This window comes from Microtus ochrogaster, chromosome 19 (genome assembly GCF_000317375.1).
Source record: "Microtus ochrogaster isolate Prairie Vole_2 chromosome 19, MicOch1.0, whole genome shotgun sequence".
Lineage (NCBI taxonomy): Eukaryota > Metazoa > Chordata > Mammalia > Rodentia > Cricetidae > Microtus > Microtus ochrogaster.
In genome coordinates this window covers 31,390,261-31,408,355 of record NC_022021.1, presented here as the reverse complement: position 1 = coordinate 31,408,355, position 18,095 = coordinate 31,390,261, and positions in this window count along the sequence as shown.

Below are 18,095 nucleotides of genomic sequence, written 5' to 3'. Positions count from 1 at the left end.
GCTGAATCCCTAGCTTTAGATTCCTTAGGGGCTATCAGGCATAGGTGGCATGAACAACTTGTCTTAAGTAACACTTTTGTCACACCGCTCACAAATTTACCCAGCTGCAGATAATTGTTTACAGGCAAGGATATGAATGGGGTGTTGGTAATGCCCAGTTATTCATTTTACATATTTTCAGGTGTTAGTTATCCAGGTAAGCCTGTATCCTCAGGTGCGCTAATTCTATCACAAATGTTATCACAAGTTACAAATTAAATGTATAATAGTTTATTAAAAACCGCGAGCTGTTTGGACAAATAAAATAAGGAGGATTTAGTAGTCAGCATTGTAATCCATGCTGTTCCGGAGTCCAATTCTGTCCCTACCTGCACACACTGAACAGGAATGACCTGTATTGAAGAAGTGAGTTTTGTAGCAAATCCTCTTCTGCTTCTTGGAGTCAGTCATTCTGAAATAAGCCTAGCTGTCATGAGACATTCTAAATAGAGATAAACTGAACCTGGTAGCCACGAACTAGAAGGAATGCTCCAGGGGTATTCCTCTAGAAGTGGATCATCTCCCCCACTCAAGTCTTCTGATACTGCTATCTCTGCCAACTTCCTGCTGGAGACTTCATTATCGGTTCTGAACTGATCCACAGAGACTGGGACCGTACATGCATACTGGTGTCAGCCTCTGAGTTTGTTTGCTATTCGGGAAAAGATCACTTGAATAGGATAAGAGAACACTCTAACAGGAGAAAGATACATAAGGTGCTCAGTGGGGGGGGGGCAATAAAGTGACACAGTGCAGAATTAAAAATAGGTGAGTGATATGGATATCTGAAGGGACTATAATCCGAGACAATAATCAAGCCCTAGAGAAGCTGGCGATATAGCTCAGAACATTTGCCTAGCACGTGCAAAAGACCTGAATACTGTCCCAGACACCGAGTGTAGCGGTTTAAATGAAATGCCTCCATAGACTCGTATACTTGAATGCTGGGTTCCCAAGTAGCTGGAACTATTTGGAAAGGCTAAGGAGATGTGGACTTGTTGAAGGAGATGTATCTAGGGTGGGCTTTGAGATTTCAAAGACCATACATACTATTCCTAATAGCTCCCTTTGACTCATGCAAGATGTAAGTTCTCATTTACTGCACCCAGGGCCGTGTCTGTCTGTCTGATGCCATTCTCCCTGCCATGATGGTCATGGACCCTGACTCTTTGGAACTGTGGGTCATAAATTAAGTGCTTTCTTTTATAAGCTGTCTTGGTCATGGTGTTTTGTCACAGCAGTGGAAAAGAAACTAAGATACCAGGTGTGTGGGGGCAGGTACTAGGGAATCAGTGTGGGTGAGATCTTTTCAAAATAGCAGAGGAGGAAGTGATGTTAGAACAGCATTGGCACAGGGAAGAAGATCATAGTGAAGCCTTGGGCTTTCAACTTGGTGAGATGGGAAGATGCTAATGAGTTGTGAGCAGAAGGATTTCAGGATCTGACTGCAGCTCACAGTGACTATCATGTTTAAGAATACTCTTTTTCACTGGGTAGGCATGGTAAAAACAAACAAACAAACAAACAAACAAACAAACAAAACAAACCTACAGCCTCAACCCTCTCAACCCTGGGAAGATAAGGCAAGAATATCAAGAATATTTGAGGCCAATTATCTCAACAACCAACAACAACGACAAAAAAACCACAAAAAACTCTCAAAAGTGAAAATAAACAAAACAACTTTGTATGAATGCAATACAGCCTTTCTGCAATTAGTAATTATGCAGATAGAAGTGATAAGGGATAGGACTGACGTAATGAAACTGCCATTGTGGAAAAATACCAAAAACCCATAGTGGGAACTATGGGTAGGGATTAGATTTTAGATTTATGAATTGTTTAATAATTGGCTCTTACTTAACTGGGGTCAAATTAGGTTGGCTAAGTTTCTGGGAACTTGAGGAGTTAACTGGGTATTCATGAATGGATGGATGGATGATAAGAAAAATGTGATATATATATCATAAATAGTCATGCTCACAAGGAGAGGAAATCTAGACATGAAGTGTGGGATGATTGAATTTTAATGCTTCTGAGAGCCAACCAGCCTAGAGCAAGATTAAGACCATGCACAGGAGATATTTCCTAAAAGCCAGCCTGGGTCTTTCAGAGGGCCTTGAAAACAGCATCTGAGTCTGATAAGAGATGACAAGAGATGACGTGGACCTGTGGAAAGTGACCACATCACTTCAGCGGGTGCCAACTCAGAGGATCTCCCCCTCCCCAAGTAGGGGGACATATATAAGGCTTACCCCTTCTTAAAATAAACTGAGCTTGTTGTTTTGACTTGTTCCTGGTGCCTGAACCATTGGCTTCATGCCTACATTTCCCTTTCCCCTGCCAGGACCCTGCTACAATGTAGTACCTGAGGTGAATTTATAGGACATTATGCTAAGGAAAAGCAGTAAGTCACAAGTGCTGATGATTCCCCTTTGTACACGGAATGTTGGATAGTTGACTTCACAGGAAAAAAGAATAGAATGATTGTTACCAGGAGCTTATTGGGCTGTTTGGGAAGATGTTTACTACAAACCATGACTTTGTTTAGATGGGAAAAATAGTTCTAAGAGTTAAAATATTCTCCCCACATAAATGATAGTTGCATGAGGAGATATGTGCATTTATCATACAAAATTACATATTATACAATGTGTATATACTTCAAAACATTGAGCATAATGTTAAATAAATATCATTTCCCCTGTAAAATGAAAGTGTAAGAATTTCTGAAACTTTTGACTAGTTTCTCTTTGAAGCTATCTTGAAAATAGTCTATTTATTTATTTATATTGAACTTTACATTTTTTCCCACTTCCCTTTCTTCCTCCCCTCCCCCATACTTCCTTTCCCCTGCGCATTACACTCCCAAATTACTCAGAAGGTCTTGTCTTTTCCTCCTTCCTAAGTGAATCCATGTGTGTCTCGCTTAGGTTCCTCTTTGTTGTCTAGGTTCTCTGGGATTCTGGACTGCAGGTTGGTTATCCTTTGCTTTATGTCTATTATCCACTTATAAATGAATGCATATTATAGTTGTCTTTCTGGGTTTCAGTTACCTCACTCAGTATGGTTTTTTTTTTCTAATTTCATCCATTTGCTTGCAAATTTCAAGATGTCTGTTGACTGAGTTTTCTGTCCTGCGTGGTTCCTGGAGTCATTAAGTCCCAAAGAAATCACACAGAGGTCTACATTAATTATAAACTGATTGGCCCAGTATCTCAGGCTCTTCTTATTAACTAATTCTTATAACTTATATTAGTCCATATTTCTTATCTATGTTAGACACGTGGCATGGTAGCATTCTCAATGAGGCCATCACATCTTGCTTCCTCTGTGGCTGGGTCATGACTGCAGACTGCGCTTTTCTCTTCCCAGCATTCCTGTTGTCCCACCTTTACTTCCTGCCTGGCTACTGGCCAATCAGCATTTTATTAAAGATAATACAAGTTACAGGATAAAAGACCATTGTCACACAGAAGATATCATTATCTTCTGAACAGTATTCCATTGTGTAATTGTATCACATTTCCCTTATCCATTCTTTGGTTGAGGGGCATCTAGGTTGTTTCCAGATTCTGGCTATTATGAATAATGCTGCTATGAACATAGTTGAGCAAATGTCCTTGTGGTACAATTAAAATCCTTTGAGTATATGCCCAATAGTGGTATTGCTGGGTCTTGGGGTAAACTGATTCCTAATTTTCTGAGAAACAGTCATACTGATTTCCAAAGTGGCTGTACCAGTTTACACTCCCACCAGCTCCTATTACTCTGCATCCTTGCCAGCATCAGCTGCCATCACTCTTTTTTAATTTAGCTATTCGACAGGTATAAGATGGAATCTCAGAGTCATTCTGATTTGCATTTCTCTGATGGCTATGGAAGTTGAGCATTTCCTTAAGTGTCTTTTGGCCATTTGAGATTCCTCTGTTGAGAATTTTCAGTTTAGATCTGTACCCCATTTTTAATCGGATTGTTTGATATTTTGATATCTATTTTCTAGAACTCTTTGCATATTTTGGAGATCAGTCCTCTTTCAGTTATGGGGTTGATGAAGATCTTTTTCCATTCTGTAGGCTGCCATTTTCTATTGTTGACCATGTCCTTTGCTTTACAGAAGCTTCTCAGTTTTATTAATTGTTTATTAATGTTTAATTAATTAATCATTCATTTATTAGTTATTTATTTGTTGTTGCTCTCACTGATTATGCTACTGGAGTTATATTTAGGAAGTGGTCTTTTGTGCCAATTCATTTAAAACTACTTCCCATTCTCTCTTCTATGAGGTTCAGTATGGTTGGTTTTATGTTGAGGTCTTTGATCCATTTGTACAAGGTGATAGGTATGGATCTATTTCCTTTCTTCTACATGTCGACATCCAGTTATGCCAGCATCATTTGTTGAAGATGTTTACTTTCTTTCATTGTATAATTTTAGCTTCTTTGTCAAAAATCAGGTGTCCGTAGGCGTGTGGATTGATACCCTATCTGGGTCCCCAATTCAGTTCCATTGGTCCTCCTGTCTGTTTTTATGCCAATACCAAGCTGTTTTCATTACTGTAGTTCTATAGTAGAGTTTGAAGTTTGAGGTGGTGTTGACTCCAGAAGTTTGTTTGTTGTATAGGATTTTTTTGGCTCTCTTGGATTTTTTGTTTTTCCATATGAAATCAAGTATTGTTCTTTCAAGTCTGTAAAGAATTTTTCTGGGATTTTGACGGGCATTGCATTGAATGTATAGAGTGATTGCTTTTGATAGGATTGCCATTTTTACTATCCTGATCTTACCTATCCAAGAGCATAGGAGATCTTTTCATTTTCTTATGTCTTCTTCAATTTCTTTCTTTAAAGATTTAAAGTGCTTGTCATACTTGTTTGGTTAGAGTTATCCCAAAGTTTTTATGTTATTTGTGGCTATTGTAAAGGGTGATGCTTCTCTGATTTCTTTCTCGATCCATTTATTGGAAACAGTCTTTTTTTATAAAAAAAATCAAGGCAAGGTTTAGTACAGAGAGTGCTTGTAGCCTTCAGTGGCTTATTACAAGGCAATATTTATTCTAGCATATTTCTGTAATTATAAAACCATAAAATCTATATTTTATAATTATTAGAGCATAAATATAGTATAACTTTTTATGGTGATTAAAATGAGTCAGAGAATTTCATTGATTTGAATAATATGAAGCCTAGTTACACTGTAGCAAATAACAGAGCTCCCCCATACACTCCAGGCCTGCTGTGTTTCATTAACTTACAACTTTCTAGTTGGCATCGAGCTGGCATGAGGACCAACTGGCACCAAAAGATCTCTTTTATATTGTCATCTATTAGAAATTCCAGCTTCTGCTGAGGTCTTTTGGCCAAGGTGAACTTTTATTATGATTATTTTTATTTTATTTTTTTTATCCATTTTACATTCCAACCACAGTTCTTTGAACCACCATCCTCCTGCCCCTGCACGTCTCTCTCCCATCCCACCCCATCCACTCCTCCCAAAGAGTAAGGCCTCCCATGGGGAATCAACAAAACCTGGTACATTAAGTTGAGACAGGACCAAGCCTGAGCAAGGCATCCCATCCAAGGGAATGGACTCCAAAAACATAGCTCATGTACTAGGGATAGACCCTGGTCCCACTGCTAGTGGCTGTTCAAATAGACCAAGCTACACAACTGTCTCCCACATGCAGAGGTCCTAGTTCATTCTCACACAGGCTCTACAGCTGTTGGTCTAGAGTTTGTGAGTGCCCACAAGCTTGTTTTAGCTGTCTCTGTAGATTCCCCATCATGATCTTGATGCTGCCTTGCTCATATACACAAAAAGACAGATCGGACATAAAAGACCTCTAAATGAGTCATAGTGTTGGATAAATGTATGTAGGCTTGGAAGAGAGAAGAAAAGGAATATAGAGAGTTATAAAAAGAAGTAAATAGTTTACAAAAAAAAGAGGTAGTCTTTAAAGAGACAGTACAAACAGTCATAGATTAAAGGGAGTAAAGAAAAGATTAAGCTGCATAAAGATACAATATACACAGAGAGTCTGCACTATGTATATTATTGTGGCTTTTTTTAAAATTTTTTGACTGTGAAGGAGCTAAGAACAGAAAGACATTTCATTGTATGAGCTGCATATATGTGTGTGTGTGTGTGTGTGTGTGTGTGTGTGTATGTATGTATGTATGTATATAATCTTGATTCCAAAATTTGGGTCTAAGGATTTGTTGCTTTGGAAAAGAGGTTCCGCTTTTGTTTCCACAGAGGATGGGAACCAGTGGATTCATTCCAGACTAATGTAGTTTGATAGACCACGATCCCCTGAAAGGTCACTGTGAACACCTGCCCAAAAATTACTTCACCCAACTGCTGACTGAGATGAACCTAGCACATAGGGTACATCATGAAAGACCTGATTAACAGTGACCCCAACCAGCAGGAAGTAGTCTAGAGAACTACGGCCAAATTCCCAAATATTGTTTATAAATGTTTGTTTATATTCAAAGCGGGATATACTATAGAGATTTACATTGGTATGGATCTTGCTTTATTGATACAAATTTAAGGTCAATTTTGCTCTTTGTATATTTCTGCTCTTGATTAAGATACTGTGTGCAGCTCATTTAAAAATGTCATGTATAATTAGAAATACAGTTAATAGATAATCATTTTTAATAGTCAGTCTTATAGTCATGTTAGTTAGATTTTCTAGATGTATAGAGATGTATTTCAGATGGATAGGCATTCTTCAAACCTTTCAAAGACTACAGAATATGGCATTAAAATGTTTTAATAACTTAGGACTTTTCATGACAGTGAGACACATGTGCTCCTGGCAGCACCAATTACTTCAAGAGGAAGGTGGGCATCAAAGAGGCTCCTTATGGAGTTGGTTAGGCATTTTGATTCTCATTTATTGGCTTGTTTTACATAATCTCTACATTGCCAGAACATGCAAATGTTTCTAGTTTTCCATCCTTGTACTCATATTTGTTTGAATCTCATGTATATAATAATCTACATTGAATGTTATCACCAGTCCCATTGGTAAGGTTTTTGAAGCCCTGTATTATTTAAACAAAGCCCATCCTTGAGTAGATTATTTTTCATTGTTTTAAGATCTGGATACAAAAATTTATTGTTCTTAATTTTTTCCTAGATTTGTTTCTTAATATTTACATAGCTGTTCTTTGTTTTGTATTTTATATGTTTCAAGTAGTTTCATGACAGTCTGTTTTTTTAACTTGTAATTCATTGGATATTTTTTAGAGAAAAATTGTTTCGCAGACTTTGAAACCTACAACCTTCTCCTTGGATACTTCTCTACCCTAGCTGTTGCAGGTCCATTTTTCTGGGTTCACTAACTTTTATGACTATAGATTCAGGTCTTTTTATTTTTAAAGTTTTCTTTATCATTTAAGTATTAGCCATGTCCTTGGACTTTGATGTAGGATTTGTTTTTCCTTATTGCTTATCCTCCATTTTAACCATTTTCTTTCTGTTTCTTTTGACACAGTTCTTTGTTGCTTTTCCTAATCTTTTCTGTTTGATAGGCTATAATATTATCATTTGAGTTTGTTGCCTCCTGGGGATTTGGTGATCTAGTGTTCTTGTCCTGATACTTTCCCTCTTGTCTTTTCTGAGCGGAGTAAATCCCTGCTGAGAGTCACTGCTTTCTGTTTGTCTCTCATGTTTTCACCTCTGCAAACACTTGTTCAAGGATTCTAAATCAGGTATGGGGAATTTCGTATGCCTTTTCTTCTGTTTTTGTGATGCGTTCTAGGGAGAACTTTCTATTAGGTGAAGTATTTTGATCCTGGTTTTTGTTATTTTATAATACCTTTCACATAGGTACATTCACTTTTCTATAATCCAACTTGTTTGTTCATAGTAGCTTACGAAATTTTTAGTTAAATGGTGCCCTCTTCTGTCGGTGTAGCAAAGGCTGGTTTTTACGAGGGAGGGGGCTGAGGGAATGGATTTTTACTTAGGAGTAAGTTTTGTAAGTTTTCACTTTTCAGTACATGAAGCATTTTCTTACTTTTTAAATATAGTTTTCACCCTAAGAGTCTATTTTATTTAGTTTCTCTTGATGAGAATTTCAATTTTACATATATTGCCAAATTGATCTGCATAAAACCTATACTGAAGCACACTTCTCATAGCAGTATATTCACTGGGCTATTTCCTTACAGCCTTACCAACATTTATTACCAGACCTATTAATATGATCATGTTATCTAGCAATCTATGAATTAGCTGAGAAGTTTTCTTGTGCACAGGGATTTCTTATGATTATTTTTATTTTATTTATTGTTTTCTTTTCTTTTCTTTTTAATATTTGGAAGCCATTACAACCTTTGCTTTAATGTGAGCCCATATTTAAATACTTATTTGAATGTGGAATTAGGGCTTGTTATGAATTTAGTTTTAGCCTTTGCCTACAAATACACAAAAATCAGGACAATCAGAATAGACTGAAAATTCACTGTAAGGGAAAATTTTACAGGCTGACCTAATCTAATCAAGTTCATTCACCCTCAAATTTGAACTGGCTCAAGGCTGAGTATCTGAGATAGATATTCATAGGGTCTTATGATAAAATGTCCTGTGAAACTGCATTATTAGTTTCTGTTGAAACTAGTATTTGTGATATGCTAAAACACTCATCCAGTTTGACAGTTACAAGTAAAATGGAAACCGGAGAAAGCTAATTACAAAAAGGAATGAGGAAAGACACCGAGTAACTAACAGAAATAATGGAGGCTTCAGTTCTATGTAAGTTGTGAATGTTTATTTTGTTCCAGTTTTATATAGATTTTTTTAATAAATGTTTTTGAGATTGTATATTTGGAGCTTTTGGAGAAAAATTGCACTTTGCATAAGCTGTGGCTTTCTTTTTCTTAATCATAATACTTTCCCTGTTAAAAGCAGTAAATTGTGCTCTTTATTATCCCATATGTGCGAACAGAGCCAAAGTATGACAGATCCAAGGAAATACAAAGTTTAGCTCAGTAACTTAAAGAATATACATTCTGATGTAGGCAGGTGCCTTTTTAAAAAATTGCAATTAATTCAGCACAGACTGGGCACCTCCTTAGCAAGGTACAAATATTAAATAAATAGGAAATTTAGATGTTTAAATTTTTATAGTAAAAGTTTAAGATTATCTTTCTAGGATCTTAAGCATTCATCACTTGCTTGTAGATGAATTGAACTTAAAAATACTTTAATTATAACAAAAATAGACATTATAGATGATTCTTCTAATACATTTTCTCCCAATACTATTCTTCCAAATTACCTAGAAAAAAATTATACCAAATTATCTAGAAAATTTCCTAGTTAGTTAGAAAAGAAAAGGAGAAGTAAGAGGAGGAGTAAGGAGAAGGAAGGGGAGAGATACTGTGAGATAATGCTCTTACATACTGTAAAAATTTGCCACTTGTATTGGTTTAATAAAAATGCTGTTTGGCTAGTATTCTGGCAGAAAATATAGGTGGGGTGACCAGACTAAGAAAATTCTAGGAAGAGGAAAGGCAGAGACATAGTTGCAAGCCAGAACCAGAGGAAGCAAGATGAGAATGCCTTACTGAGAAACAGTACCAAGAGACATGGCTAAACATAGATAAAAATTATGGGTTAATTTAAATTGTAGAAGCTAGTTAGTAATAAGCCTGAGTGACTGGCCAAATAGTTTGTAATTAATATTAAGCCTCAGAGTGGATTTTCTGGAACTGACGGGTGAGAGAGAAACCGCCAGCTACATAGAAACATGCTTAGCTGCACTTTGCTGTTACTAAAAACTTGGCCATGTGCTCATACCTGTCCACTGTTGGACATACACAATCTCATATGATACAAACATCAGATGAGGTATACAAACAACCAAGAGAAAAGAATCAAAGCCACTTCATAATTTTACAAAGCTTGTCACTACAAAACGCCAACCATTGATATCCCCGGGCTACTCTTGACTGCTGCTTCTTATGACTGAGTTACCTCTCATGCTCTCCTCCTCTGTTTGCTGAAACAGAAAACCATCCCCTCTTTCTAAAAATATCCACTTTTCAAAAAATCTCTGCTCTCTTGGATTTTACTTTAAACCTCCCAGTCAAAGCTCAAATGCTATCATGGTTTCATTCTGACAATTTTGTTAAGTCTACTTAAGATGTCCTCAAAAAAAAATCCTATAGAGTAGATGGCATAAAGAACAGAAATGTATTTCTTGCAGCTCAGGCAGGAAGTCTGAGGTCACAATACAATATGGTGAGTTTCCTATGAGGGCTTTCTTCTTGATTTGCAGAGCTGCCTGATCGATTAGCATTCATAAAATGCCTTTTCACAATCTGCAACTAATTTATACTCATTTTCCAATTCATCCCTTGTCCTGGAATCAATGATGGGTTGATTAAAGGGGATAAGACAACAAATTATTCACTGCTGCATGCATTTGAGAGGAGCCTAAATGTATAAAACCAATATAACGAGCTGAAGAGATTAAAATCAGCTGACGAGCAACTTGTTTGATAAATCCCGGCTTTCTCCTTGAGCTGATGAGGTCAGCTGAGATATTGGCTTTTCCTTCGGCCCTCTTCCAAAGTTATGTCTACTGAATTCTAAGGCTAGATATTACTGAAGAGTTTTAAAGTGATGTGTTTTCCCCCATCGCTCCTGATTCTCTACTTCTAAGGATGATGGCAGGAGAGATGTTTCTTCCAACTCACTCTACCACAAAAATTGACCCTGCCTTTTAGCTTCAGATACTATTCTTGTTCTTTGCTCACTCACTATGAGAGCCTCAGGGTGCCTCTCTTTGTCTTTTTTGTTGTGTTATTGTCTTCCCAAGGAAATCCAATTATGAGTGCCTTAAAGAACAAATGTTTCTGCTTCAGATTCAACCATTCTTACCCTTCTGGAGGGCTAACTAATGAGCAAAGAGAGGTCATGGCAATTTGTCACCTGCCATCAGCCTCATGGAATTCTTCAGGCTTCTCTATTTCTATCACCGTGGAGTTGGGGTAGCAACAAGCACACAACCCTCATACTTTGGCATCGGTGCTGGATACATTGCAATGCCATTCTGTTTTTACCATCACCATTGACAAGCTTCTCTTCCAGCTTCCATAGTTCCTCGCCTTCAAGGCGTTTGCTAACACTGAAGATAATACTGTGACTGAACAAGGGAGATGCTAAAAAATAATCTAAAGAGTACTGAGAAGACTGATTTTGCTGTTCTGGTCTTCTCAGAGCAGGTCTTGCTATGTAACCAGGCCATCTTTGAACTGTGTGTCCTCTTTCCTTGATGCCCTGAGTTCTGAGCTCCAGGTGTGCTGGCACAGCAGGCTGATAAAGAAGTGGCCAATACGGCTGAATGTGTTTCAGAGTCTCATGCTATCTCACGTACTAGAACTGGTCTAAAGATCCTCATGAGCTGACTGAGCAATAGCAGTTAAGTTTGGCTGAAGGAATAGATTAAAAGATTAGTGACTAACTTACAGGCTGCGCAGCTATATAGTGAATGTAACCGATTCAAGGATAAATGTCTAGGGTGTGTGTCGCTTTCTTCTTGTGACTGTTGCATTGTAATACTTTTTCATCCCTTTATATAAAGTAGACTTTTTCCCAGTAGGCTGCATATGATCAGATGCTTTTGAAAATTTAGCTTGACAGACTGTCTTTTGATTGACATTATAAAATCCTCCATATTTTGTTGTAAGTGATGTGGTTGTATTTCTGTCATTTTGCTTTTGCTTCCATGGCTCTTGTCTCCTTTGGTCCTATGTTCTTGTTCAGACTCTTTTTTTTTGTGTCAAAGCGGTATTTCCTGTATAGCAGTTCAGTAGTTCACTTTCATCTGTTTGTCCACATTATCATTACTTTGTTGATATTTGCTCTATGGCTCATAATAATGAAATTTTGACTAACCAGAACCAGCATCGTATTTATACTAACTTAATTCATGTTCCTCTAGCACATGAGAATGTGAAATCCTATTTTTAGTCTCTGTTTTGTGGTGTATCTGTTGCTTGTGTTATGTATGTAAGTGTTCCCCCCCAAAATACCCTAAACAAGTCATTATTATTATTACTTTACAAAATCTTGTCTTTTTAAACCTTGTAATATTATCGTTTAAATAATCTTAGAAAAGTAATGGTAGCAAATGCACACTTATAGGTTTGTAGCTATTGCTATTCTTATTTTCATGCATATCTGTGTGTTTCTGTGGGTTGCCATCCCCACTGGGAATTCTTTCTTAGCCCAATATGACTTTGTCCCAGGAGTCGCCTCTGTGGAGTTATTAGCAGATGCACTGCATTTCTTGATCACCGATCAATGTAGCTTTAGATGTATATTTATATCTTTTATGTATTTTGTTCTCATCAGTTTTATGAGAATAAATATGCCTTTACAAACTGTGGTGGTTTAAATAAAATTGACACCTATTGACCCAAAGGGAGTGGCACTATTAGAAGGTGTGGCCTTGTAGGAGTGGGTTTGGCTTTGTTGGAGGAGGTGCGTCACCAGGGGTTGGGCTCTGAGTTCTCAGAAGCTCAAACCTGGCTAGTGTGTCATTGTTACTCCCCACGGCCTGTGGATCCAGATGTAGAACTCTCAGCTAACTCTTCAGCACTGTGTCTACCTGCTTACTGCTATGACAACGATGGACTAAACTTTGGAACTGTGAACCGGCCTCGATTAAATGTTTTCTTTTATAAGAGTTGTTATGGTCATGGGTTCTCTTCATAGCAATAAAACCCTAACATACAGTGTCACATGATTATACTTGCGCCATATGTTCTTCATTTTTTTGTCTGTATTTGAATGCCTGCCCCCAGGTTAATTTGTTTCCTCAATTTTTGTTTATCTGAGAAAGTCTTTATGCTTTCATTGTTAGTAATAGTTCTGCTATAAATAGAATTCTTAGTAGACAGCTAGTTATTCCATCCCTTCCCATTCAGCACTTTGAAAATGCCACTACACCAACCTTCTGCTCAATAGCTCTCTCTGAAGAGAAGTGAGCTGCTGGTCTTATGGGCTCTTTCTTTTGCTGATATCTCTGTCCCTTGGTTTTCAGGATATTTACTGTAGTGTGTCAATCACATGCTATTGGGTAATATTCGGAGCCACTTGTCCTATCTGCTTCATCTTTCTCTCTCCTGGGAGAAAAATCCCTGATCCATGACTCTGGCACTGGAAATAAGGGAAATGAGTTTTCTATGTGATGCCACCTCTTGGAAGCTCAGCTGATGGAGCATAGCAGTTGAAAGGTCTCATGAATCTATCCATCTCAATATGAAAATCTCAGGCCATGAGTGGCGTGTATTCTGGTGTGATTCTGTTTTGTGAGATTATGAATCCTTTAGACTTGGGAGCTTATGAGCTGACATAGGTCATTCTGGATAAGACTTTAGGACTGTAGGTCAGCCCCACCTCTGGCCTGATGGTGCAGTGATGGGGTTGATCTCTGAGAGCTCCTCTCATCACCTACTGAGTTTTATTGCCAACCTTTCCCACCAAGACAGACTATACTCTCTATACCATGCTCCCCCATAAATATTTCTTCCCTAAAGGTCATTCTTTCAGGTGTCCATCACAGTGACAAGAAAATTAACTAAATATGGAGTAAAGGCAAACAGGGTCTCTAGTATTGTCACCTAAGATAGAATGGATTCCTCTGTATTGAAGTTAGTTGGGACTTCCCAGATACGTAGATCAATATCTTTCAAAATAACCAGTTACTATTTCATTGAATTTTTCGGCTCCTTTCTCTTCCCATTCTAGCTCTGTCATTAGGAATGGTTCCATATCTTGGCTATTATGAATAGTGTCACAGTACACATGGGCATCTAAGTTTCTTGGTAGTAGGCTGTCATGGAGTCCCTCATGTACATACCCGGAATAAGTATAGCATTTTCCTTATGGCTAAGGATGTGGAATATTTTTATTTATTCCCTTTTATTGAAAAATACTTTTTCCATACTATATATTCTGGTCATAAATACCCTCCTCCAATACCTCCCAGGTCCTCCCACCTTCCTAACCATCCAAATCCACATCCTTTTGTGCTCTCTTTCTTATTAGAAAACAAGCAGAGATCTAAAAAATAAGTAAATAAAATAAAATAAGATAAAATGAAAACAAACAAACAAGACCAGAATAAAACAGGAAAAAAAGAAGCCAAAAAAACATAAGGAAAATATACAGATGCAGAGACACACACATTTGCACACACATAAAACACAAAATTAAAAACCATGTGATATGGGTAAAAAATGTCCAGAGAAATCATTATGAGACAAGAAATAAAACAAAACAAACAAACAAACAAACAAACAAACAAACAAAAACCCTCCAAGACCACCTGCATTGTTTTGTGTTGGCATTTACTGTTGGACATGGGGCCTGCCCTAGAGTTTGGTTTGGATACTCAGTGAGGCTCCCTTGGAGCTAACTAATCTTTCCATTGAGAGTGGGTATTAGTTGGAAATACCTTGTGGGCTAGGGATAAAAGCTTGTGTTGACTTGCTCCTCAGCACTAGAGCCCAGCCTGACTTCGACCTGTGCAGGCCCTGTGCATGCTGCCACAGTCTCTGTGATTTGACATGTGTATCAGCCCTGTTAGAAGGTCTTGTTTCTTGATGTCTCCCATCTCTACTGGCTATTACAATGTTTATACTTCCTCTTTTGCAGAGTTCCCCTCAATGGAGATATCTCATTTAGGGAAGAGTGCTTCAAGATCTATATCACTCTGCACTGCATGTTGTCCGACTGTGGGTCTCTGTCTCTGTTCCCATCTACTGCAGAAGGAAGCTTCTCTGACAATCGCCGAGCAAGACACTGATCTGTGAGTATAGAAGAACGTCATTATAAGTCATTTAATCACTGCATTCCTTCAATGGAACAGTAGCATTTGGTTTTCCCCTAAGTCAATGGCCTATCTTATCTCGGGTTTGGAGTTACCAGAGCAGTGTCAGTCATGGGTTCTACCTCATGGACTTGGCCTTAAACCCAATGAAGAGTACTTGGTTATTCCTACAACTTTCATGCCACTTTTATTGTTTGGGATTTTCTAAGCTACCCTGTGAGGCTCTCTCTCTCTCTCTCTCTCTCTCTCTCTCTCTCTCTCTCTCTCTCTCTCTCTCTCTGTCTGTCTTTTAAGGTCTATAAAGAATTTTGTTGAAATTTTGATGGAAATTGCATTGAATCTGTGGGTTGCTTTCGGGAGGCTAGCTCTTTTCACTATATAAATCCTACTAATCCATGAGCATGGGAAATCTTTCCATCTTCCAATACTTTATTTCATTTCTTTCTTCAGTGTATTAAAGTTTTATCCTGCAAATCTTTCATTTACCTGTTTAGAGGCTGTTGTGAAAGGTATTATTCTTTGATTTCTTTCTCAGTCCATTTGTCATTTCTGAATATAGCCTATGCATTTGCTGGTGATTTGTATTTTTCTCTGATGAGAAATTATGACAGATATTACATTACCTTCCTTTGCCCCTCTGCGCTTTGCTGAGCTGACATGCCATATTTCATTGCTTGTGTTTAAAATACTTTGTTCAACATTGTTTCCTCTTTCTTGGCTTGCACTTATCCTGACGATTGTCTTGTCTTGTCGCTCTTCGTAGGACTTTTCTCACGCCATTTCTTTGCTGAAATATATGTCCCTTCACTTGTTTATGAGAAACATTAAAGACTCTTGAGTTGTTCTTTCCTCCGAGGCCCTTGTGGAAAGTGCTGTTTCTATGTGGCTCCCAGCCTTCAGATGAGAAGCCTAATTAACAGGAATCTTCCTCCTTTGTAAATTATCCACATGTTCTATGCAGCTTTTAACAGCATTTTTCTGAAGTTTCGGGCTCTTCGAGTTTTACAGGCGTGGGTTCATGTTCATGCTTACTCTCAGCAGCTGTTCCTGGAATGCAGCGACCCTCCTAGTCTGCCAGCACAGGCGTCTTCAGGGGGAGGGGCATTTGCAACTCAGAAAGTAGCTGCTGGAGATGCTAGAAAAATTATAACAAAAATTGTATTAGAGGAGGAGGAGATGAAATGGGGGGTAAGGAATTGAGGTACTTTGGGGGAAGTTGGGGAAATAGTGGAGGGTGACTATAATAAAAATGCATTGTATGAAGTTCTCAAAGAAGTAATAAAATATTTTTAAAGAAACATGAAAAATACAGTTTCATTAAATCAATTTTTAAATCACTTTTGTTCTCAAACGGTTTTGCATATTGAACAAGATCATGTTGCTATTTTCCCTCAGATAGGGTAAGTGAAGATTTAACCAGCAGAACACTGATTGTTATTCATTAATTATCCATCTGTGCCAAAGAGTGATGTATTATGTTTGGACATGCTCAACAATTTTAGAGCTTAGGTCTGGAATATTATAAGTAACATGCTCACAATGTTCTCTGGCAACATTATCTATATTCGTACCTTGTTCTGGAATATACTTCCCACTCTCCTCTGAAGTTCGAAACAACCATACGGCAGAGTTACAAACAAGATAAATTCAAAGGAAGAGCTGTGTTCACTTCTTGGCTCAGCACACAGTATCACATGAACTCTAACACTGACTGGATAATGCCCCAAAGAATGAGAGAGATACAACTTCAAGGTGGAGAAAGTCTGGCTTCTGGAAGGTGTAACCCAAAGCCCTTGAAATCTGCACTGATATATGTGAACTTGAAGTAAGATTTCATTGTAGTATACCACAGAGATTTTAAAGATTTTAAATAACAACGAGAATTATCGAAGTGAGCTTTGCAGTAGCTTCTTCATAAGGTATGACATCTTCAAGATATGAACGAATCGTCTCCAGAGACTTCTTTGAATCCCACTCTAATTTTATAGATCTGAATCCACAACAGTCCCCAGTCCCACATGATCTGAATGGTACCACAAGGATACGCATATACTAGTTTCACCGAATCAAGAGTTAGATAGTAAGTGGGGAGAAGAAAGAAAAGCATATAAACAACGTCCTCAAGTGAATGCTTATTAAAAGGCCAGTGAGATGAGACCAGTTCTGCCAAGAGCTGGTAGTGATGACCTACTTGACGGACACTTGAGACACCACTGTAACAGGTACACCATTGAAGAGCTAACAGGATTGAGAACTAATGTGAAAAATGAAAACATTAAGTCTGAAAAGAGTTGGATCCAAAGTATAGTATGCTTTGACTGCCTTTGCAAAGGAAGCAGAAGCCAAGGTCCAACTCAAGGGATACTTGATTGCCAATTCAAAACGATGCATTATCATAATTAAGTTGTATACAAACCAAGGGGTGGTTTCAAAATAAGAAATTAAGTATGCTGAAGAAATGCAACATCTGGTTAGTATCTGAGAGGGTTCTTCTTGTCAACACGTAGGGAAGAATGTTGAAACTGAAATTATATGCAATTCTACTATTAAATCCAGTATCTAGGGTATTAAAAAGTAATCCCTGAAAAGACTGTGCTTTTTACAGAGTTCAATGCAGGAAACTTTGACTTTCTGATGGAAAATATGTGCTCTGGAATGTCTTTATCGTCTTTCTTCATGGAAAATATGTGTGCTCTTGAATGCCTCTATTGTCTTTATGGTGGAAAACGTGTGCTCCCGAATGCCTCTATTGTCTTTATGGTGGAAAATGTGTGCTCCCGAATGCCTCTATCATCTCTGCCCCTTTACTTTCACAGCTCATCAGCCCCTAGAGAGCATCAGTTGATGCCTTTCATAAACCAAGGTTAGTCTCAGAAGTGCAGACAGCGTTTTAGCTCTGAGCTCTTCCTGCATAGCGTTGATTCAAAAACATTCACTTGACTCTAGCTGAAGATTCCTAAAGTTTAGATTTTGTCTTATACGAGGTGTCACATTACACTCTCCTAACGTACGTCCATCTGTAGCTGTTGCTGCTGGAGAGAACTAGGCTTACATTGCAAGGTGTGTCAGAGAGCTGCAGTGCATTAACATTCAATAGCGTCATTATTTTACGAGTATGAACAGTTCAACACTGACTTAGTTACCTCACAGCTCTGATGAATCTCTGATGGTACCCAATCTATTTAGTCCTATGAAAAAT